Source organism: Eptatretus burgeri, chromosome 9, assembly GCF_056783735.1.
Source record: "Eptatretus burgeri isolate ZD-2024b chromosome 9, Ebu_testis_v1, whole genome shotgun sequence".
Taxonomy (NCBI): domain Eukaryota; kingdom Metazoa; phylum Chordata; class Myxini; order Myxiniformes; family Myxinidae; genus Eptatretus; species Eptatretus burgeri.
Genome location: NC_140969.1, coordinates 42,154,595 through 42,182,057, shown reverse-complemented (window position 1 = coordinate 42,182,057; position 27,463 = coordinate 42,154,595). Strand labels below are relative to the sequence as shown.

Below are 27,463 nucleotides of genomic sequence, written 5' to 3'. Positions count from 1 at the left end.
AAGTGTTCATTTGTCCAATTCAGACATATCTGACATTTTGGGTGTCTCCGGGAGGTGTATGTTTAATATGATGGTTCGGTGATTGCCAATTGCATGTCAAGAGAGCCATTCTTTATCAACTGTTTCATTGGAGTGCAAAATCCACTTGACGAGTGCTCTACAATATTTGCACTGCCACTGAATACTATACTGACTGATTTGAACGAAGTTCAGGGCCACTCACGTGTGTTGGCTACATGTTGTTCTGTGGTGCAACAGGTGGTGGGTCGCTTGCTGAAAATGTGAAATTATACTTTCCACGACGTTTCCCCTTTTTGTACAATCTTCCATTATATGACCTGTCACTTCGACGTCGATAAATACAAATAAAAATGAAACGTTTTGTTTTTAAAAGTTTCTACAACAATTTTGTGGAATGCTTGGTGAAGCCACTTGGAGCATTCTTCAAGCTTCAATCAATGGAGATACCAGAATTCAATACCAGAGGTAGGAAGGCAAAATAAATTATATGATCACAATGAGAAAAAAATATTTTTATGATCACAATGAGTGAAAAAACAACATTAAATATCAATCCGTCTCCCCCTCTTTCTCCCCTCTGCCTCTGTCACCCCTCCGCCTCTGTCTCCCCACCGCCTCCCTCTCCCCTCTGCCTCTCTCTCCCCTCCACCTCCCTCTCCCTCCCTCCGCCTCTCTCTCCCCTCCGCCTCTCTCTCCCCTCCGCCTCCTCTCTCCCCTCCGCCTCTCTCTCCCCTCCGCCTCCTCTCTCCCCTCCGCCTCTCTCTCCCCTCAGCCTCTCTATCCCCTCAGCCTCTCTCTCCCCTCAGCCACTCTCTCCCCTCCGCCTCTCTCTCCCCTCTGCTTCTCTCTCCCCTCAGCCTCTCTCTCCCCTGCGCCTCTCACCCTTCAGCCTCTCTCTCCCCTACGCCTCTCTCTCCCCTCAGCCACTCCCTTCCCTCCGCCTCTTTCACCCTTCAGCCTCTCTCTCCCCTCCGCCTCTCTCACCCTCCACCTCGTTCTCCCCTCGACCTCTCTCACCGCTCCGCCTCTCTCACCCTTCCACCTCGTTCTCCCCTCCGCCTCTCTCACCCCTCCTCCTCTCACCCCTCCACCTCTCTCACCCCTCCACCTCTCTCACCCCTCCGCCTCTCTCACCCCTCCGCCTCTCACCCTTCCGCCTCTCTCACCCCTCCTCCTCTCGCCCCTCCGCCTCTCTCACCCCTCCGCCTCTCTCACCCCTCCGCCTCTCTCACCCATCTACTTCTCTCACCCCTCCCGTAGGAGGTTCGAGGGAAGTTGAGGAGTAACATGGTCAGGGCATTGCAGAAGCACGGTGCCATTGGACCTCGCCCCTTATAAATGGAAAAGTATGAGAAGAAGTTGAGGTCAGCATTTCAAAAGACAGTTCATATGCATAATCTTAAGTTTTCAGAAGGCCAACAAACAAGTACTATAGAAACAGGTAATAATGTTTTTTCACACCATACATGAATCAAGCCAACCTGCACCAAGCTGCATTTTTGTTTGGCACATGACTTTAATGATGAAGAGAGATGTGATGTCAGATCCGATCCTCATCACATTTCTCATGAAGATTCAGACAGATGGGAACAGCTTGTCACCTTAAACATCTTACCTGCATAAGAAGGTAACAATAGAGGATAGTCATGCAATGACTTGAACTCCGAATAAAAACTGAAAAATATCCCCAATCCTACCCCCTCTCACTCTCTATCTGATCCCTCCCCTCCCCCCACCCTTTCCTCTCAACCCTCCATCTCTCCCTCTCTCCCACCACACCCCTCCCCCTGCTCCCCCACCCTTCCTTTCCCCTGAGGAGACTGTGGCATGTATGAATCCGTTTCGGAGTGTTAACCACACCCTCTTCCCCTCACCTTTCTCTCTTCCACCCCCCCTTAACTCACTCACTCTCTGTCCACTCGTCTCTCCCCCACCTAATAAAATGTAGCACTCTCCTCCCACACCTCTCGCTCACTCCCACACACACACACGCACGCATACACACCCATTCCTCGCACTCATCCCTTCCACAGTGTATAACAATGATTGGTGAGGAATCGCTCTCCAAACCTCTCCCCCCATTTCTCGTTTCCCCCTCTTCCTAGCCCCTCCTTCCTCATTCAGGTCAGGCCAGATAATATCTGTGACATGCTGCAGGTACCATGTAAACTTGTACTCACGTATCTCATGGTCGGGTTGTCGGCGACGAAACCATCTCCCCCACCAGGTTTCCTGGTGAGGAGGGTGTATGATATGGGCACCCAGCAGGATTAAAAACAAAACCTATCAAAGGATGGAGGAGCTCCTTATGAGCCAATGGCCATTCATATCTGGTGCCCAACTGTGCCTGTGGACGTCTTCTTGCAGCTGGGTTAATTTTGTTTTAGGAAGTTGGTGGCAGGATTTGCACTCCAGCCACTGTAAAACCCTTCATTCCGCAAAACCCAGAAACACAAAGAAAACTGAAAACCCACTCCGTGGGAGAACCAATGTGCTGCTGCCCTTCGCAGGACAGCTCACCAGATGACGGGATTGGGGCAAAGCCTTCGGAACCCCCAATCTTTGATAGGAGAAAAAGCATGGGGTAAACTACTTGGGCCATATTGCAGTGATGTGTGGCAGAGTCGTGCTGAGGTGTCATCCAGCAGACAGCATTCTCCTTGGGTTAACCTGAGGTACTTTGGGTGAATGCCTGGAATGTCGTATGCCGAAGAGAGGATGATCACCTGTCTCTGTTGTCATCTGAGCTCCAGCGTTTGAACATCAGTATTGCAGCACTTTCTGCCGTTCAGAGACAAGATAGTGGCGAGATCATGGCGGGTGGTTATACCTACTATTGATCTGGTCGCTCTGATGGTTACCATGCCCAAGGAGTTGCTGTGCTGTGGTCAATAAGCTAACTTCAATGATAATTGAGGTAACACCGGTCAACGAGTGTATTATGAGACGAAGGATTCCTCACTCCTTGGGTGTCATTTCCCTGGTCTCTGTTTATGCTCCGACTGAGGCGAGTGATCTCACCGTGAAGGACGCATTATATGCTGCACTCGATTAGTGGTTGATCAGTGCCCAAGTCGAGATACTCTTCCAGTCTTGGGGGATTTCAATGCATCGACTGGCACTGAAATGGATGGTTATGAGACATGTGTTGGTGCTAATAGATCTGGAAGTGTGAACCAGAATAGCACCAAGTTCCTTGACTTTGCAAGAAGTCATGGATTTTGCGTGGCTGATTCATGGTTTCAGTGCTCACCGGCTCATCGCTGGACTTGGTATTCCAACGCTGCTGATGTAGCAAAAGAGATTGACCATGTGCTCGTTGATGCTCATTTGAGGATGATCTAGAACTGCAGGGTTACTGGAGTGCTCAGTTCTTCAATACCGACCACAGGCTTGTTGTCACAACTCTGAAGTTTCCACTCAAACATGAGAGAATGGCACCATCCCAGCCTAAGCTGGATGTTGGCCAGCTCAAGGATAAGAGGATAGCTGAGGACTTTGCAAACAGGCTGAGTGGGGATTTGGGCAGTCTGGGTGCTTTGGGAAATCCTGAAGAGTTGTGGAGTGCCTTCAAGACCACCATCCTCGATGTTGCCGGTGGATGTCTTGGAACTCATCGTGGGGTGAAGAAGAATTTTGTCTCTCAAGGGACACTGGATACCATTGACCAGAGTCACAGGGCCAGGCTGAATGGCAGAGCTGAGCTGTTCAGGGAGTTGAAGCTTAAAACTGTATGTGTGCTGATGGTGGACAAAGAGGCCTACATGCGAGGAACCTGTGACCTGGTGGAGCATCACCTGTAGTCAAGTGATTCACAACCTGCTTCCAAGGGAATTCATGCACTGCATTCCTCCAAGCCCATCCCTCAGTGAACTGCAGTTTGAGTGGATGGTAATGGGTTCTTGACACAGGAATCCAAAGTGAAGTCCCACTGGGCCAGTTACTTCAAGCGGTTGTACCAGACAGATCCACAAGCTGTTGAGTTGAATGTCAGGGGTGTTGCTATCCCTATTGCTGCCCCTACAATTAACTGTGACCCACCTTCATTTGTGGAATCACAGGCTGCGGTGAACCAGTTGAAATTGAGGTAAAGCTCCTGGAATCTGTAGCATCCATGCTGAACTTCTCAAGGCTGGTGGAAAGCTGTACTCATGTCGTTGCATGCAGTTCTGTGCTCTGTTTGGAACACAAGCATCATCCCAACTGACTGGAAGAGGGGCGTTGTTGTCCCTCACTGGAAAGAAAAGGGTTATCGCCAGGACTGCAACAACCACCTGGGGGTGATGCTGCTCTCAGTGCCAGGAAGGTCTTTGCTCAGATAATTATTGATAGGGTTCACCACCATCTGCTTTATCACCAGCATCCAGAACAGTCAGGCTTTACACCAAAGAGGTCAATGATTGACCATATCCTTGATCTTTGGTTCCTCACCGAACGCAGACGAAAGTTTCGGCAGGGGATGATTGCAGCCTTTGTTGATCTCTGCAAAGCGTTCAATTCAGTGAATCGGGATTCCCTCTGGAGGATTCTCGGTCTTCATGGGGTGCCATCAAAACGGATCAATCTGAAGTCTGAACGATACTCAGGTACTGAGAGTGCTGTGAGATGTGGTGGTTCCATCTGTGACGTATTTCCAGTTTTTACGGGAGTTCATCAGGAGTGTGTATTTGCCACCACACTTTCCAGCACTTGCGTGGACTGTATTCTGAGGAGGATGTCGGAGGGATCAAGCTGCGGTGCATCATTTGGGAGTTTCAAGACATATGCCCTTGATATCACAGATGATGAAATCAATTTGCAGAGACGCTAGATATCCTTTTGGAGGCCCTCGAGGTGGTGAATGAGGAATCGGAGCCCTGGGATTCAAAATGAAGGCCCTGGTTTCGTGGGTCAAAACTAAGATCCAGGCTTTGAATGACAACTTGGATGTTGCTATTTTGTCTGTAGTGAGGATGTTGAGGTCACAGGGAGATTCATTTACATCAGCAGTGATATTCAAATCTCTGCTGGCTGTGAGCCAGATGTCAAAAGACGTCTGGTCAAGCCTGGGGAGTCACAGTTTCACTGGATCATGGGGTGTGGTGCTGTTGGTACCTGTGCATGAGGATGAAAGACCGAGTCAACAAGTCCTTGATGCCTTCAGTCTTGCTCTGCAGATGTGAGACTTGGACTCTGACCACGGATCTGAGATGGAGATTTAATTACTTTGGTACCACGTCTCTTCGGAGAATCCTTGGCCATTGCTGGTCCGACTTTGTGTCCAACGAGTGGTTGCTGAGAGAGACTCAGATGAAATTTGTTACCTGTATTGTCCGTGAGCATCAGCTGCGGCTGTATGGACATGTGGCTCATTTTACTGAAGCTGATCCTGCTCACCAGATTCTCTCAGCAAGGGAGCCTTGTGAAGGGAGGAGGCCAACGGGCCCACGAGCTTCCTCGTGGTTGCAGCAGGTTGATCGGCATCTCAAGGGGATGGGGATGGGCCAGGTATCTGCATGGGAGATGGTCAGACGGAGGCCCCTGGAGTACCAGGAGAAAGTGGACGCAGCAACGCGCTGCTCCGGCGCATGCTCACATACCCGACGTGACCTACCCTTCCTCACACTAGCTTCCCCTCTTTCCTTCCCTTCCCCTGCCTGCCCTCCGTCCTCTCTTTCCAACATCTCTCTGTCTCTCTCTCTGTCTCTCTCTCTGTCTCTCTCTGTCTGTTTCTGTCTCTCTCTGTCTGTCTCTGTCTCTGTCTGTCTCTCTCTCTCTCTCTCTCTCTCTCTCTCTCTCTCTCTCTCTCTCTCTCTCTCTCTCTCTCTCTCTCTCTCTCTCTCTCTCTCTCTCTCTCTCTCTCTCTCTCTCTCTCTCTCTCTCTCTCTCTGTCTCTCTGTCTCTCTCTCTCTCTCTCTCTCTCTCTCTCTCTCTCTCTCTCTCTCTCTCTCTCTCTCTCTCTCTCTCTCTCTCTCTCTCTCTCTCTCTCTCTCTCTCTCTCTCTCTCTCTCTCTCTCTCCCATTCCTCCTTTCTCTCACTCGTTCTTTCTCCCCCCATCCTTAATATCCCCGTCAGTGAAGCGACAGGTTGCATTTGCTAGTCATTGTACATGACAAGTATTTCCTCCCTCACCCCACAAATGCAGTTTGGTCTTAGCCCTTCATATTTTAGTACTTCTTATAAATGGGCATCATTGAGTTTCTACTTTTAAAATGATGATGAAGTAAAAACTGTGATGCAACAGTGATGACATTCCCACCAAAATTTTGGTTTATTTACAGCCAACTAATGTCTCATTTTGAAGTTATGTAGTTCACTGCTTACTGTATCATTTACTTGCATATAACAAAATGACAGTAATTGGTGTTGTGAATGTGGAGGTTAATGGGGAAGTAATTTTATTGCACTGTGACTGTGATGGTGGTTATTACACTTATGTCGATAAACAAGTCTTCACAGGTTACAAGACTCTCCTGGTTTTTTTGTATATGTTCAAGGCTCGTGGAACAGAAAGAACACAGAACGGATCATCATGATGCAACATAACAAAAGGAACAGGAGACAAAGAGGGGCAAACACAAACAGCAGGGCGGGGAGACAAAATAGATACAGACGGACAAACAAGGGATGCTCATGCAGGTAAGAATGAAGAGAAAGAGATTTTACTTGTAGTATTTGTTACATAATTTGTCCATTAAATTAAACAATTTACAGACTACAGTAGGAAATGTATTTACCTCTGTCCCATGGTCGGATGTCAAGGGGAAAACATCAATTTTGGAGTTCAGAAGTCTGAAATTCCGTTTTAGCTCGCAGGCAGCCAGGAGAAGGGCAAATGGAGGTGAGAAACTGATTATGGCACCACCGAGTTGCTGCTGCAGTCACAAGTGGGATCTTTCAGCTTCAAAAATAACAAGTAAGGAATGAACCATGGCTCCTCCAATTTGACATCTCAAATTCCCCTTAAACAATCAATTAAACTCAAACCTAACAATTACCACGACACGGAAAATGAACACAATTACCACAACTTGAGTATGATAGTCAAAGATACTTCCCAGATTATATACACTAGTACGTGCCCATAAAAATAAATAAATAAATAAATAAATATTCAAACCGCGAGCAACAAACAACAACCACACAGGCCGTTTCTTCGCTCTCGAGTGCCCGTACGTGCGTGGCCCGGAAGTTCGAATATGATTCTCAGTTACGATTATTCGCAATTTAGTTTTAATACCCAATTATTCAATTAGCGCCAACGTATTTTTTCCTTTTCGCAATGTCGTGGCAAGGAAAAACAAAAAGAGAAGAGAGAGAAAAAAAATTTACTTCCTGGTTCGGAGAGTACCAGCACTCTGATGTTACCGAAATTTATGCACCGTCTAATATGAAAACGATCATAACTTTGGCCATTGTGTTTATCTATAAATGCGCATAAGAAATCGAGAAATTATTAGAATACACGAAGTCATCACTACCGGAATCCGTACGTTGTAACCCGTAATGGGGAACGCGGCTGAGCTTCCCTTCCCCATCGCCATGCTCACGCATCAACGTGTCTTGTCATTGTTTTGGTAAATAAATGGCCATAACTTGGGAAGCACTTGTCCGATTAATATCAAACCTTGAAAAGGCACATCCTCAGGTCCCCAGCAATATACCTGGCAAGTTTCAATTAGATCGGACCAGCGGTTGTCGAGCAACAGCGGTCACACACACACACACACACACACACACACACACACACACACACACACACACACACACACACACACACACACACACGGACACACACAGAGATTGCTGGAATTAAAGATAGATACTATGAATGAATGAATAATTGCATAACACATACCAAATAATTGCATAACACATACATACCAAATGTTATCATTGCCTTTTTTTTCTTTTTTAAACATTATCTGGTGCTCATTGTATACGTTCCACACACATGGCTATACAGACGAACATGCGTATGCGGCACAACCCAGAACTGTTGGAAGAGACGAGACAAACAGCCACTGAGCTTGGGGGGGGGGGGGGGAAGTGCCGTCAACTTCCCGGAAGTACATCAACTTCCTGTGTGTCACAACAATGGTGCTGCTTTTCTCACTGCACTCAGCGGCCATTTCCTCAGGAGGAATTTCCTCTTCCACATGGATGCCAACCTATGGGGATTGTCCATGCTCTTAACCTTTTAAATGCTGAACATCAAGCAAGGAAGTAGCACATCCCATTTTTAAAGTCTTTAGTATGACTCGGCCAGAGTTTTACCCGTCGACCTCCCGTCCTCGGAGAGGATGCTCAAACAATGACACCACCGAGTCTCGTTAAATTAAACCTTTAGCCACCATTCAAAATGAAGGTATAGCTAGAACCATGGAAATGCAGCATGAATGTTTAGGTGATTAATCATCTGTTCAGGTGATTAATCATCTGGTCATTAGTCGGGCGGGGCAGGGCGAGGGGGGCATGGGAGGGGACGGGGTACTTGGCCTAAGAGCACAATGTTTTGGATGGGAATTTCGAAAACAGATTTTCCAAGTTGGAACTTGACTTTGACCTTGACCATCAATCCCAGGGTATGTTTCGATATGAGCCAGTGGCATTGGCATCTTGGAAATTAGTTGTCCACCATCATGACGATGTCCTCTTTCACGAGATTCTTCTGGGGCCTAATGCACTTTTTTAATTCCTGCAAGGTCAGTAAAAACGCAGTCTTCCAACATGACCAAAACTCATTGGCTAGGTACTGTACATGGCACCACCTGTGATGACAACACAGTTCTTGGTGGAAAAAAAGACACCTGGAAGAGGAAGAATCACTTTGGTCTTCGATGTCAGCAGCTGACTCAGCGTAAGTGACGCAGAAGTATCTGGGTATTTCACGGCAAAGAAGTGAGAGGTCAGCTGTTCACAATAGCCTCTGCTTCTGTCGTGAGAGTCCTCAACAGCTCATCATCCAACTGCTGTCTGTACCACTGCATGGGAGCAAAGAGGGCATTTCTGGTCGAATAAATTAACCTTTCCCAGGCACCTACCAGGTCACTGGCATTGGGGACATTAATATTGAAGATGACCCGATCACAACCGTTTTGTGAGATCTTCAGACTGTCCATTTCTGCCAAGATGGCAACCAATTCACTCTTGCCTCCAATAAAATTGGTGCCCCTGTCTGATTAGACAGATATCCCTCCCCTCCCTCTTTCTCTCACTTGCCCCCTTACTATACCCATCAGCAAAGCGACAAATTCCCTTACTATTCTCACCTGCCCCCTTACTCACCTATGGTATTTGCTTGCATAAAATATACAAAGCTCATGAGATACATACAGTGCCTTCAGAAAGTATTCACACCCCTCGACTGTTGTCACATTTTGTTGTGTTCCAGCCTGAATTTCAAATGCATTAAACTTAAAAAAATTTTGTCACCGATCCAAACAAATTACCCCATAATGACTAATTAATAATGGATTACCACATACATAATAATGACAAATTACCCCATAATGACAAAGTATAAACATGTTTTTCGAGATTTTTACTAATTTATTAAAAATACGTCTCCCCAACCAGGTTTTCTGGTGAGGAGAGAGTATGATATGGATACCCAGCAGGATTAAAAACAAAACCTGTACTGTGACAGGGCGGAGGAGCTCCTTGTGAGTCAACGGTGATCCATGTTTAATGCCCAACTGAATCTGTGGACATCCTCCTGCAGTTGGGTTACTCTTTGGAGGAGGTTGGTGGAAGGATATGCACTCCGGCCACCGTAAACCCTTCAATCAGCAAAACACAAGAAAACCGAAAAGAAAATTGAAAAACAACTTCGTGGGAGCACCTCCTTTGCAGCTGCCCTCTGCAGGGCAGCTCACCGGATGATGAGATTGTGGAAAATCCTTTGGGACCCCCACATTTTGATGACAGGAGGAAAACCATGGGGTAACCTTACTGGGTCAGATTACAGTGGTGTGTTTCGGGGTGGTGCTGAGGTGTCCACCAGACGGAAATCTCCTTGGGTTAACCTGAGGTGGTCCATTCGGGTGGGTGCCTGAATGTCCTATCCCTAAGAGAGGATGATCACTTGTCTCTGTTACCATCTGAGTTCAAGTGTCTGAACATTGGTATTGCAGCACTCTGAGGTTTGGAGGCCAGATTGCAGCGAGATCATGGTGGGTCGTTACACCGACTATTGGTCTGGTCACTATGATGGTTACCATGCCCAAGGAGATTCTGTAGCTGTGCCCAATAAGCTGATTCCAATGGTAATTCAGGTAACACCAGTCAATAAGCGTATTATGAGACAGGATTTGTCACTCCTTGGGTGTCGTTTCCCTGGTCTCTGCATAAGCTCCGATTGAGGCTGAGGTGACTGAGGTTATGAGTCCTGTGTTGTTCCCCATGGGTCTGGAACTGTGAATCAGAATAGCACTAAGTTCCTCGACATTGCACAAAGTCATGGGCTTAGGGTGGCTGGCTCATGGTTTTCGTGCACACAGGCTCATTGCTGGACTTGGTATTCCAACGCTGGTGGTGTGGCAAAGGAGATTGACCATGTGCTCGTTGATGGTCACTGGAGGCTGATCCAGAACTGCAGGGTCTACCAGAGTGCTCACTTCCTCAATACTGACCACAGGCTTGTTGTAGCAACTCTGATGTTGCAGCTTAAATATGGGAGAATTGCACAATCCCAGCCTATGCTGGATGTTGGCAAGCTCAAGGATGAGAGGGTAGCTGAGGAGTTTGCAAACAGGCTGAGTGGGGATTTGGGGGTCTGAGTGCTTTGGTGAATCCTGAAGAATTGTGAAGTGCCTTCATACCTACCATCCTTTATGTTGCTGGTGGATGACTTCGATCTCACTGAAGTGCGAGGAAGAATTTTATCTCTCAAGGGACATACCATTGACCAGAGTCACAGGACCAGGCTTAATGGGAGAGCTGAGCTATTCAGGGAGTTGAGGCTGTACGTGTGCTGAGGATGGACAAGGAGGCCTATATGCGAGGAATCTCTGAAGGGGTAGAGCATCACCTATGGTCAAGTGATTCTCCTCCTGCTTACAGGGGAATTCGCACATTGTGTTCCTCCGAGCCCATCCCTCGATGTGCTGCAGTTAAAGTGGAGGGTGGAGGCCTCTTGCCAGAGGAGTCAGAAGTGAAGGCATTTGATTCAGTGAACCAGGATGCCCTCTAGAGGATCCCGAGTCTTCGCGGGGTGCCAAGAAAAATGATCAATCTCAAGTCTGATTCGGATCAATCTGATGTCTGAATCTGATTCTCAGTACTCTGGAAATGACAGTGCTGTGGGATGTGGTGATGCCATCGCGGATTTATTTGCAGTTGTTACTGGAGTTCGTCAGGGGTGTGTACTGGCCCCCACACTTTTCATTGCTTGTGTGGACTGGTTTCTGGGGAGGATGTTGGAGACATCAAGCTGTAGTGCATTGTTTGGGAATGTGAAGATCTCTGACCTTGATTTGGCTGATGATGCAGTCATCTTTGCGGAGAATCTGGAGATCCTTTTGGGGGCCCTCAAGGTGCTGAATGAGGAGTGGGAGATGCTGCATTCATGGGTTTCCTGGGTCAAAACTAAGATCCAGGCTTTGAATGACATTTTGGATGTTGCTATGTTGTCTGTACCTGTTTGTGGTGAGGATGTTGAGGTCACGGAGAGATTCACTTACCTTGGCAGTGATATTCATGTCTCTGCTTGATTCTCGCCAGAGGTCAAGAGACGTCTGGTCAGGACTGGGGAGTCATGGATTCACTGGATCATGGGGTGTGGTGCTGTCGGTACCTGTGTAGGAAGACGAAAGTCTGAGTCAACAGGTCCTTAGTGCTTCCTTTCTTGCTCTACAGATGTGAGACTTCCACTCTGAGATGGAGATTTAAATACTTTGGTACCACATCTCTTTGAAGAATCCTTGGCTATCGCTGGTCGGACTTTGTGTCTTATGAGTGGTTACTGAGAGAGACTCAAATGAGATTTGTTACCTGCATAGTCCATGAGCATCAGCTGCGGTGGTATGGACATGTGGCTCCTTTTCCTGATGCTGATCCTGCTCACCAGATTCTCTCAGTGAGGGAGGCTTGTGAGTGGAGGAGGCCATTGGGCCAACCACGTGCCTTGTGGTTGCAGCAGGTTGATCAGCATCTCAAAGAGATGGGGATGGATGAGGTATCTGCCTGGGTGATGGCCAGACAAGGGCTCTGGAGTACCGGTGGAAAGTGGACGCAGTGATGCACTGCTCTGGCGCATGCTCCCTTACCTGACCTGTCATCTGGATTTGGGGATTTTTGCCCCATTCTTCCTTGCAGATTTGTTCAAGCTCTGTCAAATTGGATGCGGAGCATCAGTGAACAGAAACCTTCAAGTTTTACAAAGGGTTCTCAATGGGATTCAAGTCTCGGCTTTGGCTGGACCCCTCAAGGACTTTCACATTCTTGTTCTGAAGTCATTGCAGTGTAGCTTTGGCTGTATGCTTGGGGTCATTGTCATGTTGGAATGTAAATCTTCGCCACAGTCGCAGGTGTTTTGCACTCTGAAGTAGGTTCTCCTCAAGGATTTGCCTGTATTTGGCTCCATTCATTGTTCCCTCTATCCTCACAAATCTCATTGTCCCTTCTGCTGAAAAGCATACCCATATAATGATGCTGCCACCATCATGCTTCATGGTCGGGATAGTGTTAGATGGGTGATGCACTGTGCCAAGTTTTTGCCAGAAGTAGCACTTTGCATTTAGACCAGAAGAGTTCAGTTTTCATCTCATCAGACCGTAGAATCTTTTGCCTCATGCTCTCAGATCTTTCACACGCCTTTTTGCAAACTCCAGGCGTGCTGTCATGTGTCTTTTTCTCAGGACTGCCTTTCGACTGGCTACTCTCCCATAAAGTCTGTATTTCTGAAGTGCTGCAGAGATTGTCCTCCCAGCAGGTTTTCCCATCACAGCCAAGGAACTCTCCAGTTCTGTCAGAATTGTCATTTGGTTCTTGGTCACCTCCACTTACCCAGTTCCTCAATTTGGTCAGACAGCCAGTTGTAGAAAGTCTGGCTAGTTACATATTATTTGCATTTCCTAATGATGAAGCTTAATGTGGCTTTGGGAACTTTCAACACTCTCTAAATTTTTTTTATACCCTTCCCCAGATCTATGACTCGATCTCGGAGTTCTATGTACAGTTCCTTGGGCTTCATGGTAGAGTTTCTGCTCTGACATGCACTGCAAACGCCTGGTGTTGGATTAATGGTTAGAGTGGTAGGCTTGGATCCTAAGTTCAAATCCAGCTTGGCTGTTGAATTAATACCAGGTTCGGTGGACTCTGCCTGTCATCCTTCTGAGATCGGCAAAACGAATGCCAGCATGCTGGTACACTGTGTCGGAGTGGTGACCCGTCCAGGATTGTGCCCAATAGCCAAGGAGACTGCTTCAGCAGCAACTTCTGCACAGAGTATGGTCCCAATTGATGGATGGATGGATGCACTGCAACTGTGGGATCTTATAGGGAATGGTGTGCTTCTTTCTAAACCATGTCCAAACAATTAAATTGGGCACATGTGGACTCTAATCAAGTTGTGGAGACATCTCAAGGATGATCAAAGGAAATTGGATGCACCTGAGCTCAATTTGAAGTGTTGAAGGAAAGGGGTTGAATACTTATTGATGCAAAACACCTTCACAATTTTCTTCAACCTTTCCTTACCTAATCCTACTGAATCCAGGCTTTGAATGACATTTTGGATGTTGCTATGTTGTCTGTACCTGTTTGTGGTGAGGATGTTGAGGTCACGGAGAGATTCACTTACCTTGGCAGTGATATTCATGTCTCTGCTTGATTCTCGCCAGAGGTCAATAGACGTCTGGTCATTTGGTTCTTGGTATGGAGTACTGATGATGGAGTACTGATGGAGTACTGCTCTCCCCTCTGGGCTGGTGCTCCTGCCTCCCACCTTTCTCGGCTTCACGCTGTCGAAACCAGGGCATTTAAGATCATCGGCATCTCCCGCAATGAAGCTGAGTCTTTGGGCCTCTCACTCAATCACCGCAGGTTGGTCGGTGGTCTTTCTGTCTTCTACCGACTCCTCTCCAGCCTTGCCCCCCCTGCTCTCTCTGCGATTTGTCCCCACCACATTTCCACAGGGCGCTCAAGGTCCGCCAACAACCCCCTTCTGGAAAAACTACCAAAATCACGAATCACTGCTCATCTTCACTCTTTCATTCCTCTTTTTTCCCGCCTTTGGAATAAACTTCCTCACTCTATTCTTTCCCATTCTTCCCTCCAGGCTTTCAAAACAGCTGTTCACCACCACCTCTTATCTTCCCCCATCCAAATCCTCGACCTTTTCTACCCCCGATAATCCACCCAAGCCCACTTCCTTCATTTCTCATGCTTTCCTTCCTGAAAGTCCCTGAAATGTCTATCTTCTCTTCGCCATGTTCCCCGTCCCATCCCCATCCCTCTCCCTTCCACAGTTCACCTAATGTGTCTGTTCCCCACTGTTTTGTCCCTTCCACTCCCGCCCCTCTTGTCTCATGCCTCCTTGCTGTGAGTTGTGTGTTAGCTCTCATACGAGCCTCGACCAAGGTATACAAAAATAAAAAAATAAAAAAAAAGAATCGATTGTTTTGGGGGTTTTTTTCGATAAAGGTCTGTTAAAATGTTTCAACTGCCTCTCTGACACATGTGGTTCTCTGTATTGACTCATAATTCACTCTTCTTCTTATTCTTCTTCTTCTTCTTTTTCTTCTTCTTCAAAACACTGTTTTCAATTCGACCTTTCCTTCATCCCGTGTCTGAAACGTCCCACTGTTACAATGTTTCTTTTCTCCATTCTCTTAATTCTCCTCCATTGCAACCCTCACGTAATATCTTCAATTGCATCTCTGACCTAAAACATTTCAAAATCCCAGTTTGCAATGGATGTTCGTGTTCCATCGATCATCCTTTTTTCCAACTTCAGTGACAATTCACGCCACCTCCTTACATCTACCTCCTCCGAACCACTCACCTGTTATCCCTTCTCCTTTCCCCACCCATCTTGCCCCTCATCCTACATCTGCTCTTAGCACCTCTTTACTGTCTTCTGCTTCAGTATTACCTCCTCTGTTGTCCCAAAATGTGTGTTCTAACATCTGTGGGCTCCATTCTAACCTAACAGATATCTCACTCTCTCAATCAGTATACTCATCACCACAAACATGCTCCTTCCCTCCTCTCAGCACACCTCCCCCTCTTCCCAACCCCTCAAATTTTGTACCTCCCCTTGTCCACTCCCTTCTTCACCATACCATGACCAAGTCTCATCCCTTCCCTCTCCCCTCCTCTCCCATCACCCTCCTGCCCCTTGGCCATGCAGGCTCTCATTATTTCCCCTCCCTCTCAATGCCTTCCTCTCACCCCTCCCTCTCAAAGCAACCTTCACACTCTTCTCCCTCCAAGCTTCCCTCTCACCTTTCACAAAAACTCCCCCGTCAACATTCTACCTACAATCTCCCCCTCACTCCCCCTTCTAAAAGTCCCCCCCTCTCACATCCACAAAGCTGCCTCCTTCCCCTGCCCACCCTATTCCATCTCATCCCTCCACCTCTTCTGATCTTCAACTTCCCTCTGCCCCTCTCTTATTACTCCCCACTGTGCCTCATCCCATCATCACTGAGCCTGTTCTCCTCCTCATCCGGCCCTCTCCCCGAGCTCTTCTGCAATCCCCCACATGCTGTCAACAACTCTCCCTACCTCCCCCTTCCTCCTCCGTTGTCCAACCCTCCCCCTCCCTTCCCTACACCCAAAGCCTCCTCCCCTCCCTCTTCCTTAACAGTTTGGACCTCAAACATCTGAGGCCTTCGCTCAAACCTGACAGATATTTCCGTACAGGTTGCCACTGACAAACCAGACAAAATCTGCTCAACAGAAACTTCCCTCCCTCAAGACATCTCCGACTCCCTATTATCTCTCCCTGGTTACTCCCTCCTCCGGTATGACAGACCTGAGCCACATCCTGGTGGAGGAGTTGCTCTCTTCATCAAAGACTCCATTCCTCACTCTCCATGCACTGCCCTCTCTCCCCCACACCCCCAGGAATACCTCTGGCTACAGCTTCCCCTCCACTCCCACCTCATGTTTATATGTGTGTTGTCACATCCAAACAGTGATGACTCCATTTACATCTCACTCAATGAAAACAAGGACAAACTTCTATCCTCTCATCCCAATTCTCTCTTCCTCATATGTGGCGACTACAATTGTCATCATGCCAGTTGGCTGGGTGTGGGTACGTCTCTCACCTGTCATGGCACTTCAGCAAAAGCTTTCTGCGACTCTTTGGGACTGTCACAATCGGTCAACTTCCTGACCCGGATCTCAACCAATGGCGCTCTATCTCTTCTGGATCGGATTTTGACCAATTTCCCTTAAAATATCTGTTGTTCTTCCTCTGTTCCAATCAGTTCATCTGACCATGTACTTGTCAAAGTAGATATATATCTGGCTGTTATTGGAGAACAATCTCAGCACCAATGAGTCTGGCATTTCACTCAGGCCAACTGGCAGGGTCTTCAAGCAGCCATCAAGCTTCTTGACTGGTCTCCCATATCTACTTTCTCCAACATCAACTCATCCTGGGAATTCTTTCAAAGAAATTTGCTCTTTCTCATGCAGAGACTTATCCCATCTCCTCTTCAGTTGTTCTACCTTTCCTGCTGCCCATGGTACAGGGAAGCTTGGGGGCAAGGCAGTTGTCCTGAAACAACTTGCATTCACATCATGGAAGGCAAATCCAATGAAAGGTAATCTCAGTTCCTTCCACAAAGGTCAGAACAAGAGTATATCCACCGTCAGAAGAGCCAGAAAACAACATCTTTCTAATCTCAAGTCTGAACTCTCAAACCTGTCACCCTACTCCAAATCCTGGTGGCATCTCGTTAAGTCTGTTTCTGGTGGATGCTCCCCCTCCATCCCTTCCTTTACCTCAAATGGCTGCACAGCTGACACTGCATGTGAAAAGGTTGAATGCTTAAACTCTGAGTTTACTTCTAAATTTGCTGTCAAACCTCGACTCAGATTCTGCAACTGGTCCAGACGGCATCAGCCCACATGTCCTAAAAACCTGCTCTACTGCTCTTGCTCACCCTCTCTCTGTTCTATTCACCCTCTCATTTGCTCAAGGTCAACTGCCCTCTGCTTGGAAATCAATAAACATTACCGCTCTGCAATAAAAGGTGCAAAAACAGATCCCTGCAACTACAGATCAATCAGCCTTCTCCCAATCATCAGCAACGTTATGGAATCCCTCAATGCTTCCAACATTAAATCCTTCCTCTTATCCAATGGCTTGATTTCCGATCATCAATTTGGATTCAGACCAGGTCACTCCACCCTGGACTTGCTGCTGCTGCTCCGTTCCCAACAAAGGATGAAGATCCTCAATGTCAGACATGAAATCAGAGCCATCATCCTAGACATAGCACATGCTTTTAATACGGTCTGGCACCCTGCCCTGCTCACAAAACTCTCTTCTGGTCAATCCAAGGCAATCTCCACTCATGGCTCACAGACTTTCTCTCTTGTCGCAGCCAACATGTGGCCCTTGATGGAATTCTTTCATCCCCTTTTCCAGCACAGGATGGAGTTCTTAAAGTCAGTGTTCGGGGCCATGTGCTATTTGTGGTTTTAATCAATGATCTCTCCGACTCTCTGGAAAATCCTCTGTATCTCTTTGCTGATGACTCCACTCTCTGCCATACTATCTGTCATCCCTCAGATTGTTAAGGAGCAGCCTCTTCATTCTCTGCAAATCTGGATAAAATCGCAGGTCGGCTTAACACTTGGAACATGTCTTTCAATCCTGACAAATCTCACATTCTCACCATGTTTCTCCGAAAGGACCATCTGGAACCCCCCCCCCCCAACTCCCCTTTCTCAACAATGGCCTCTAAATGCAAAGCCGGTGCCTGACTGGGCATCTTCCATCATGCAAAGTCCTTCCTTGGCACACCTGAGCTCCTGAGCACATGCAAAGCTTCACACGCAGCCTGATGGAGTACTGCTTTCCCCTCTAGGCTGGTGCTTCTGCCTCTCAACTTTCACGGCTTCATGCTGTGGAAACCAAGACATTTAGGATCATTGGTTTCTCCCGCAATGAGGCTGAGTGTTTGGGTCTTTCACTCTCACACCGCAGGCAGGTCAGTGGTCGTTCTGTCTTCTACTGTCTCCTCTCTGGCCAGCCCCCCCCCCCAACTCTGTCTGCGATCTGTCCCGACATTCCATATTTCCGCATGACACTCAAAGTCTGCCAGCAAACCCTTTCTGATAAAACAACCAAAATCAAGAATCACTGCTCACCTTTATTCTTTTATTTTTCTTTTTCCCCACCTTTGGAACAAACTCCTACACTCTCTTCAATACCACTCTTCCCTCCAGGTCTTCAAAACTACTGTTCACCAGCATCTCTTATCTTCCCCCATGCAAAACCACGGTATTTTCTACCCCTGTTAACCCCCCCCCCCCACCAAACACACCTCCTTCAAATTCACTGCTTTCCTTCTTGAAAGTCCCTATTGTGTAAGGACCTGAATGTCTGTGTGGTGTCCATCTTGTTTACCCTGTGTACCATACCCCATCCCTCACGCTTTCACAGATCTCCTCATGTCTCTGTTCTCCACTGTTCTGTACTTGCCTCTCCCACTCCGCTTGTCTCCTGCTCGACTTGTGATAAGCTCTGTATGTTAGCTCTTATACGAGTCTTGACATTGTATATTAAATAAAAAAGAAGACAATTCAGCTTTGCATTTTCAATTAATTTGTAGAAATTTCTAAAAACATGTTTTCACTTTGTCATTATGGGGTATTATGGGGTAGCGATGCGAGACAATTGGGAAGCATGGTAATTTGGCTGCCAACAGACATCAAAGCCGATACACCAGGTAAAATCACAGAGCCCTTGGAATGTGTCCGTAAATGAAAATATAAATAAATTTAAAATAAAATGAAAATAAGTAAAAGAAAAAAAGCAAATGCAGGTGAATGAGCCGAAACAATGGGGAGGCATGGTTCATTAAGGAGTAAGCATACCCCGAGTGTGTGTGTGTGTGTGTGTGTGTGTGTGTGTGTGTGTGCATAAATATATATATATATATATATATATATATATATATATATATATATATATATATATATATATATATATATATATATATCTCATTCTAACCACCGACTGACTGATATTAATGTTCGGAACCTTTCGGGTGATGTATAAAGCTGAAATTTTGCATGCCGACGAACATTGAAGTCAGAACACCATTGGGGGGGGGGGGGACATAGAACTGTTGCAAAGCATAATAAGTGCAGCCTTGTTGTGCTCAGTGCAGATGAGTGACCCACGATATTGGGGACAAAGGGAGGTCATGCTGAAACTGCTGCTATTTATTATGTCCCAACATGTGAAGTATGATTCGTTCTTGCTTACAATGTTTACGCATACCCCATTGACATATGTATATATATATATATATATATATATATATATATATATATATATATATATATATATATATATATATATATATATATATATATATATATATATATATATATATATATATATATATATTGTTACGAATTTCGGTCTGCCCGGCATGCGATCGGCCATGTAACTCTAATCGCGACCGCGTCGCCCACCGGTTGGACAATTCAGTCGTGACCCTCCTTGGAACTACCGCCAGGAGCTAGTCGCGGGTGGGTCTTTCGACCCCACCACAATTGTGCCAATCGGCCACCCGCGCAGGATAGGGTTGTTCGCCAAACTTGACCTACCTAAGTACCTGCGCGAGTCGTTACCCGGGCGATCATACCTCGCCGCTGGCCGGCCTGGGACACGAACCGCTTAAGCGGTCCGTTCCGTGCTTCAGTGATAACCGAGCGGTGTTATCGCCGACCCTGACGGATGTGATTCTATTTACTGGGTGCTTACACCCTTCTACCAATTCCTTCCGTGATGCAAGATGGAACTTTCAAACAAGGGAAAGGACGCAACGAAACGGGGAACAGTTCAACAAGCACATTTATTTCACACTCAGACAAGGCACGTATTTACAGCCATACAGTAAATCATGCACGTACACAGTGAAAGCAAGCAAATGAAGAATTTACCACGAATAAAGTGTCTTTATTTCACACGCACACTTAGACAATTCTACTTATAAGATGGCACCACCACATGCATTTACACAAAAGCAAAGAAAAGCTACCCTCCAAGACAAGGGTGGCAGACAGGTCCGTGGACCAAATGTACGTGGAACCTGGATGAGCGGCCAGGTCCACGAGACTGAAGGGTCTTACCCGCGCCCTCGTGGCGCGATGGCGGGCAAGCCGCGATGTCAGCGTAGCTGTGCCTGGCTTCGTGCCCCTGGCGTGGCCGGTGAGCTCTCTCCAGCGTTCTCCGCGCAGGCACGTGTTTCACCGTCGGCACCATGGTTGGGGAGGGGAATGGACGGGGTTACCGGCACTTTCTTAGCACGGAGCTCGGTAAGGGAGAGGGGAATTGCTGACGCTCTGTCCAACGAGTTGACGCTCTGGACCGCACTGGCACCGGCGAACTCCTCTTGGCTGTGGCCTCCACTACGCCCCTTCTCCGGTGGCGGTCCCCACTCAGCCCTCTGGTTCGCCTCTGAGCCCTCCTCCGTGTCCCTGCTCCACTCAGCAACTTGCCCTCCTCGCCCCTCAACTTCGACCTGAGCTCGGAGCTCCTTCCTCTCCGTCGATCGGCCCCTGTCTGCCTTTCCCCGTCTGCTTCGAGCTCCGTCCCCCGACTCTGCCCCACCGACACTGCCGCACTGACACTGCCTCACCGACACTGCTCCACCGACACTGCTCCACCGCCATTGGATGGATGAAAAGTGGGCGTGAATCATTCCTGATCCGATTTCTTCTTCGAAAGGATCCCATTCACAACCAAAGGCACGATGTTCGGTAGAAAGGTGAAGGTGGTGGGAGTTTGCTGTGGTGGTTTGGGAAGGGTGTTGGTGGTGGCAATTTGGTTGTTGGCCGGCGTCGTTTGAGAGCGGGGGTGAGGCGATGTTTGCGGGGTGGGGTTATGGAGGTGAAGGGGGCGAAGGTGGTGGTGGTTTGGTGTAGTTGTTTGGGAGCGTTGTTGGTGGTGGTGATTTGGTTGTTGGGGGATGATTGGTCCAAAATAACGACAGCAAAAGAAAAACGGCTATCTCAAAGGATCGCAGCCCTGTGAACACGGAAATTCCCTCAAAACAACGGAGGGGAAATCTAACTACACATATACTTATCGTCATAACTGATCTAAGGTCCTTTATGGTGGTCTGTGAATTTCCACAGGTCAGGTCAGGTATGGGAGCACGCTCCAGAGCAGCGCGTCGCTGCGTCCATTTTCTGCCAGTACTCCAGGGGCCTCGGTCTGGTCATCTCCCAGGCAGATCCCTGGCCCATCCCCATTTCCTTGAGATGCCGATCAACCTGCTGCAACCAGGAGGCTTGTGGTCAGCCCATTGGTGTCCTCCACTCAAGAGACTCCCTCACTGAGAGAATCTGGTGAGCAGGATCAGCGTCAGGAAACCGAGCCACATGTCCATGCAGCCGCAGCTGATGCTCACGGACGATGCAGGTAACAAATCTCATTTGAGTCTCTCTCAGCAAGGATTCTCCGAAGAGACCTGCTACCAAAGGAATTAAGTCTCCATCTCAGATCCCTGGTCAGAGTCAAAGTCTCACATCTATAGAGCAAGACTGGAAGTACCAAGGATCTGAAGACTCGGACTTTATTCCTCCCGCACAGGTACCGGCAGCGCCACACCCCATGATCCAGTGAATCCACGACTCCCCAGGCCCAACCCAGACGTCTATTGACCTCTGACTCACAGCCGCAGAGACATGAATATCACTGCCAAGGTAAGTGAATCTCTCCACGACCTCAACATCCTCACCACAAACAGGCACAGACAGGACAGCAGCATCCAAGATGTCGTTGAAAGCCTGGATCTTGGTTTTGACCCAGGAAACCCATAATTCCAGCGGCTCCGACTCCTCATTCAGCACCTCGAAGGCCCCCAAAAGGATATCTAAAGTCTCTGCAAAGATGACTGCATCATCTGCAAAATCAAGATCGGAGATCTTGACATTCCCAAATGATGCACCGCAGCTTGATCTCTCCAAAATCCTCCCCAGAATCCAGTCCATACAAGTGCTGCAAAGTGTGGGGGCCAGTGCACACCCTTGACAAACTCCAGTAACAACTGAAAATAAGTCTGAGATGGTACCACCACATCTCACAGCACTCTCAGTACCAGGGTAGAGTTCAGACATTAGATCAATCAGTTTTGGTGGCACCCCACGAAGACCAAGAATCCTCCAGAGGACATCCCGATTCACTGAATCGAACGCTTTACAGAGATAAACATAGGCTGCAAGCAGCCCCTGCTGAAACTCTCGTCTGCGTTCGGTGAGAACACGAAGGGCAAGGATACGGTCAATCGTTGACCTCTTTGGTGTAAAGCCTGACTGCTCTGGACACTGGTGCTCAAGCAGATGGTGGCGAACCCTATCGAGAATTATCTGAGCAAAGACCTTGCCCGGCACTGAGAGCAGCGTCACCCCCTCGGTAGTTGTTGCAGTCTTGGCGATCACCCTTCCCTTTCCAGAGAGGGACAACAAGAGAGGCCCCTCTTCCAGTCAGTTGGGATGATACCTGTGTTCCAGGCAGAGCACAAAACTGCATGCAATGACACGAGTGCAGCATTTCCACCAGCCTTGAGAAGTTCGGCATGGATGCCACAGATCCCTGGAGCTTTGCCCCGCTTCAACTGGTTCACCGCAGCCCGTGTTTCCACAAGCGCAGGTGGACCACAGTTGATTCGAGGGTCAGCAACAGGGATTGTAACACCCTTGACGTCCAACTCGACAGCTGGGGGATCAGCCTGGTACAACCGCTCAAAGTAACCGGCCCAGCGGGCCTTCACTTCAGACTCCTCTGTCAAGAGCCTACCACTCTCTGCTCGAACTGCAGTGCTCCGAGGGATGGGTTTGGATGAACGCAATGCGCGAATTCCCCTGTAAGTGGGACTAGAATCACCTGTCCACAGGTGATGCTCTACCCCCTCACAGATTCCTCGCACATAGGCCTCCTTGTCCACCCTCAGTGCACGTACAGTTTTACGCCCCAGCTCCCTGAACAGCTCAGCTCTGCCATTCAGCCTGGCCCTGCGACTCCGGTCAATGGTATCCAGTGTCCCTTGAGAGACAAAATTCTTCTTTGCCCTGCGGTGAGCTCAAAGGCATCCACCGGCAACATCAAGGACGGTGGTCTTGAAGGCGCTCCACAACTCTTCAGGACCCCCAAAGCACCCAGACCCCCCAAGTGTCCACTCAGCCTGTTCGCAAACTCCTCAGCGACTCTCTCATCCCTGAGCTTGCCAACATCCAGCTTAGGCTGGGATGGTACCATTCTCCAGGATTTAAGGTGCAGCTTTAGAGTTGCTACAACAAGCCTGTGGTCAGTATTGAGGAACTGAGCACTCCGGTAGACCCTGCAGTTCTGGATCATCCTCCAACGACCGTCAATGAGGACATGGTCAATCTCCTTTGCCACACCGCCAGCGTTGGAATACCAAGTCCAGCGATGAGCTTGTGGGCGCTGAAACCATGAACCAGCCACCCTAAGTCCATGACTTCTTGCAAAGTCAAGGAACTTAGTGCTATTCTGGTTCATAGTTCCTGACCCATGGGGACCAACACACACCTCATAACCATCCCTATCAGTTCCAGTCGATGCATTGAAATCCCCCAAGACTAGAAGTGTATCTCGTCTGGGGCACTGATCAACCACAGACTAGAGCGTGGCGTAGAATGCATCCTTCACGGTGAGGTCACTCGCCTCAGTCGGAGCATAAACAGAGACCAGGGAAATGACACCTAAGGAGTGACGAATCCTTAATCTCATAATACCCTCGTTGACCAGTGTAACCTCAATTATCATTGGGGTCAGCTTATTGGACACAGCTACAGCAACTCCTTGGGTATGGTAACCATCAGAGCGACCACACCAATAGTAGGTGTAACCACCCACCATTATCTCGCCGCAATCCGGTCTCCGAACCTCAGAGAGAGCTGCAATCCCGATGTCCAAACGCTTGACCTCAGATGATAACAGAGACAGGTGATCATCCTCTCTTAGGGATAGGACATTCCAGGCACCCACCTGAAGGGATCTGACACAGGGATGTTACCCCGTGGTTTCCCTCCTATCATCAAAGATTGGGGGTCCCGAAGGCTTTGCCCCAATCCCGTCATCCGGTGGGCTGCCCTGCGAAGGGAAGCTGCATAGGAGGTACTCCCACAGAGTGGATTTTCAGATTTTTTCATGCTTTGAGAATGTTTGTGGAATGAAGGGTTTTACGGTGGCTGGAGTGCAAATCCTGCCACCAACCTCCTAATCAGAGGTAACCCAACTGCAGGAGGACGTCCGCAGACACCGTTGGGCACTCGATATGGATGGCCGTTGGTTCACACTGAGCTCCCCTGCCCTTTGACAGGTTTTGTTTTTAATCCTGCTGGGTGTCCATGACCAAACACCCTCCTCACCAGAAAACCTGGTGGGGGAGACGGTTTCATCGCCAACAACCCGACTATGGAACAGGTTAGTACAGGTTTACATGGTACCTGTAGCAAGTCACAGATCTGATGTGGCCTGACCTGACAATAAGGGTGCATCTCATATTCTTTTTCCCAGTGTTGCAGTTGATGCCTGAAAGTTTTTAGTGATGCAACACTTTGCACGTATCGAAGAATTGAAGGCAAACATCATTGCAACCATCCACACTATTGCTCAAGACACATTGCTTGCAGTAATTAGCAACATGCTGATTCGGGAATGCAACATTTCCAACGGGGCCCATTTGTCAGATGTAATTTTTAAATAACAATGTGATGTCTCCACAATGTCTAATCCTTTCGCTTTCCAAGCCTATGCTACATGTAATATTTTTGATGTTTATTTATGTTTTAAGGCACAAATAAATGTGTCAGATATAAATGCCCCGCCTGTCTATACAGAACTTAAATGTACAACAAAAGATAAAATGCATATACCGGACTGTACAATGCTCGAAATATAAGCGCACGAAATGCTGACACAGTGCTCTGCTGATCTGTAAATGATCGAGAAAGCTTTGATGTAACGAACAATGCCAACTCGCCATACTGTATAACACTGCATGACACTGGATGGCAGGCAAGGCCCACCAAACTACACCAAAGATGAACTATTCAATGATATTTTTTTTTTATTCTTACAGGCAACGTGATGGCGTAACACAAAGGACTGCATCAGATCAACATGGATGCATCCATATATACCGTATTGAGAAATGTGCTCAACTGGAAACATTACCTCCTGTTCGCTGTTCTCAATTAACACAAACCCAGGCAAAAAAGGTATCGTTCGAACTGTAGTATATGAGAGTTGTACTCTCATAATGCCAGAGTCTAAGTCAAATGTCAGGCTAAGCTTGCCAATTTACAAAAGACTTCAGGCAAACTTCCCATGGCCAACCGACAAGAACATGGGAATAATTGTGACCACAAAAGAGTAATAATAATAATAATGATAATAATAATAATAGTAATACCACCATCTGCATGGTGCACACATGACGCTCCCCCACCTCAACTCTCTGACCACTCCCATGGGGAGCCTGTTTCCAGTCACTTAAAAATAGCAAAAAGGATGAAAATTGGGACCAGACTTTCTAAACATGTCTGGCCATACTTACAAACATCGATGGCTATCGCAAAACTGTCAGTTCCTCTGTATTTTGGATACACGATGAAATGTATTTTTAGCTTTCATCTTATATATGGCATTGTCATTCATTTCATGCTCACTTCATGAAACCTTGGGCAATATGGTTGTGATAAACTCATCAATTAACATTACCAGCCTTCAATGTAGCTTTTAGAACTTGAGATAATGATGTAGTGTTGTTTTGGTTTGGTGGTTTCTACACCACGATATCAAAACATCATATTATCCCCCCGATGTTGGTGTCAATGTCGCCATTATTGGGTTTTGTTTACTGCATGGAGGTATGATATAAACACAATCATGTACAAAAATGTTCACAACTAAGTTGAAACAAATATTCTGAAGACAGGTGTGTGTGTGTGTGTGTGTGTGTGTGTGTGTGTGTGTGTGTGTGTGTGTGTGTGTGTGTGTGTGTGTGTGTGTGTGTGTGTGTGTGTGTGTGTGTACATACATTACATACATTACATACATTACATACAAGAACGCATCAAAATGTTGAAGGACCCACATTCGTACAAGCTATAGACACAAGTTCATCAGTATTACCCTCTTTAAACAGTTTCCAAAAATTTCAATACACTTCTTCCAAAGTATGCAAAGAGCTTGGAACACTGGCCGTAAGCCATTCTTGGCAACCTCCTTCAACACATTGGTCACAGCTGACTAGAGAGCGTCTGTCTGGGAAACAGTGGCCATTCAGAAAGCAATAAATACTGAAGAACAGCAATAAGTCTCATGGTGTAAGGTCTGTTGATGAGGCAAGGTGCGAAATCATTTTCACCCCACGACTGGTTCAAGGCTCATGCATGAACGGACAACGGTGGTGTGTGGCACAGCACATTGTCAAGATGAAGGACACATTTGTGCTATGTGAACAGATCATGATGTTTGCATAATACAACATTGATGAGATGAGTCACACGTGAAACTTTCGAAGAGGATCCAGAACAAAGGCTGCAGTTGAAAGGTTGCAAAGGCTTCTATGATAGATTTGCCAGTTAATGTGTAACACTTGATTGTCCATTTACAGGTTGCCCCAACTTGTAACGCTTTCAACTTCATTCCAATGAGTTGGAGGTCTAATGCAGAGTGTCTGCTATATATATATATATATATATATATATATATATATATATATATATATATATATATATATATATATATATATATATATATATATATATATATATATATATATATATATATATATATATATATATATATATATATATATATATATATATATAGTGATGAATCATCTATCACTGATCATGTGACACCGGCTTATTCAGGTTTTACAAATACAATACAACACAGAGCAGAGCAGTCAGCAATGCAGTCTCATTGGGGCATGTACATTACAGTCGATCTGAGAACTACTGCAGACTCACTCACTGAATGACTGACCAACAGAACCATTACAATAACTCTTCGTGTTTCTTCAAGTAATGCTTGAAGCTAATGTTACCCAATAAATTTCCACATCCATACGTATCATGAAACGTACATCGGTATTGGTTGGTATATTGTAAAACTTAACCCGTCCATTCATTAATAATTATAATAAACGAGCAGAGTACCCACCCAATGGGTGATCTTGTTCCAAGCATGCAACACGTTCTTCTGACGCATACTTTATTTGG

General features: G+C 47.1%; 1 long non-coding RNA gene across 1 annotated transcript; it reads left to right on the top strand.

Moving 5' to 3' along the window:
- The first annotated feature begins 1,280 nt into the window (after positions 1-1,280).
- Positions 1,281-26,213, top strand: LOC147020017 (uncharacterized). The gene is made up of 3 exons (XR_015062062.1): positions 1,281-1,385; positions 6,499-6,640; positions 25,312-26,213. It is a non-coding gene; the product is annotated as an uncharacterized LOC147020017 (long non-coding RNA).
- Positions 26,214-27,463: the final 1,250 nt, after the last annotated feature.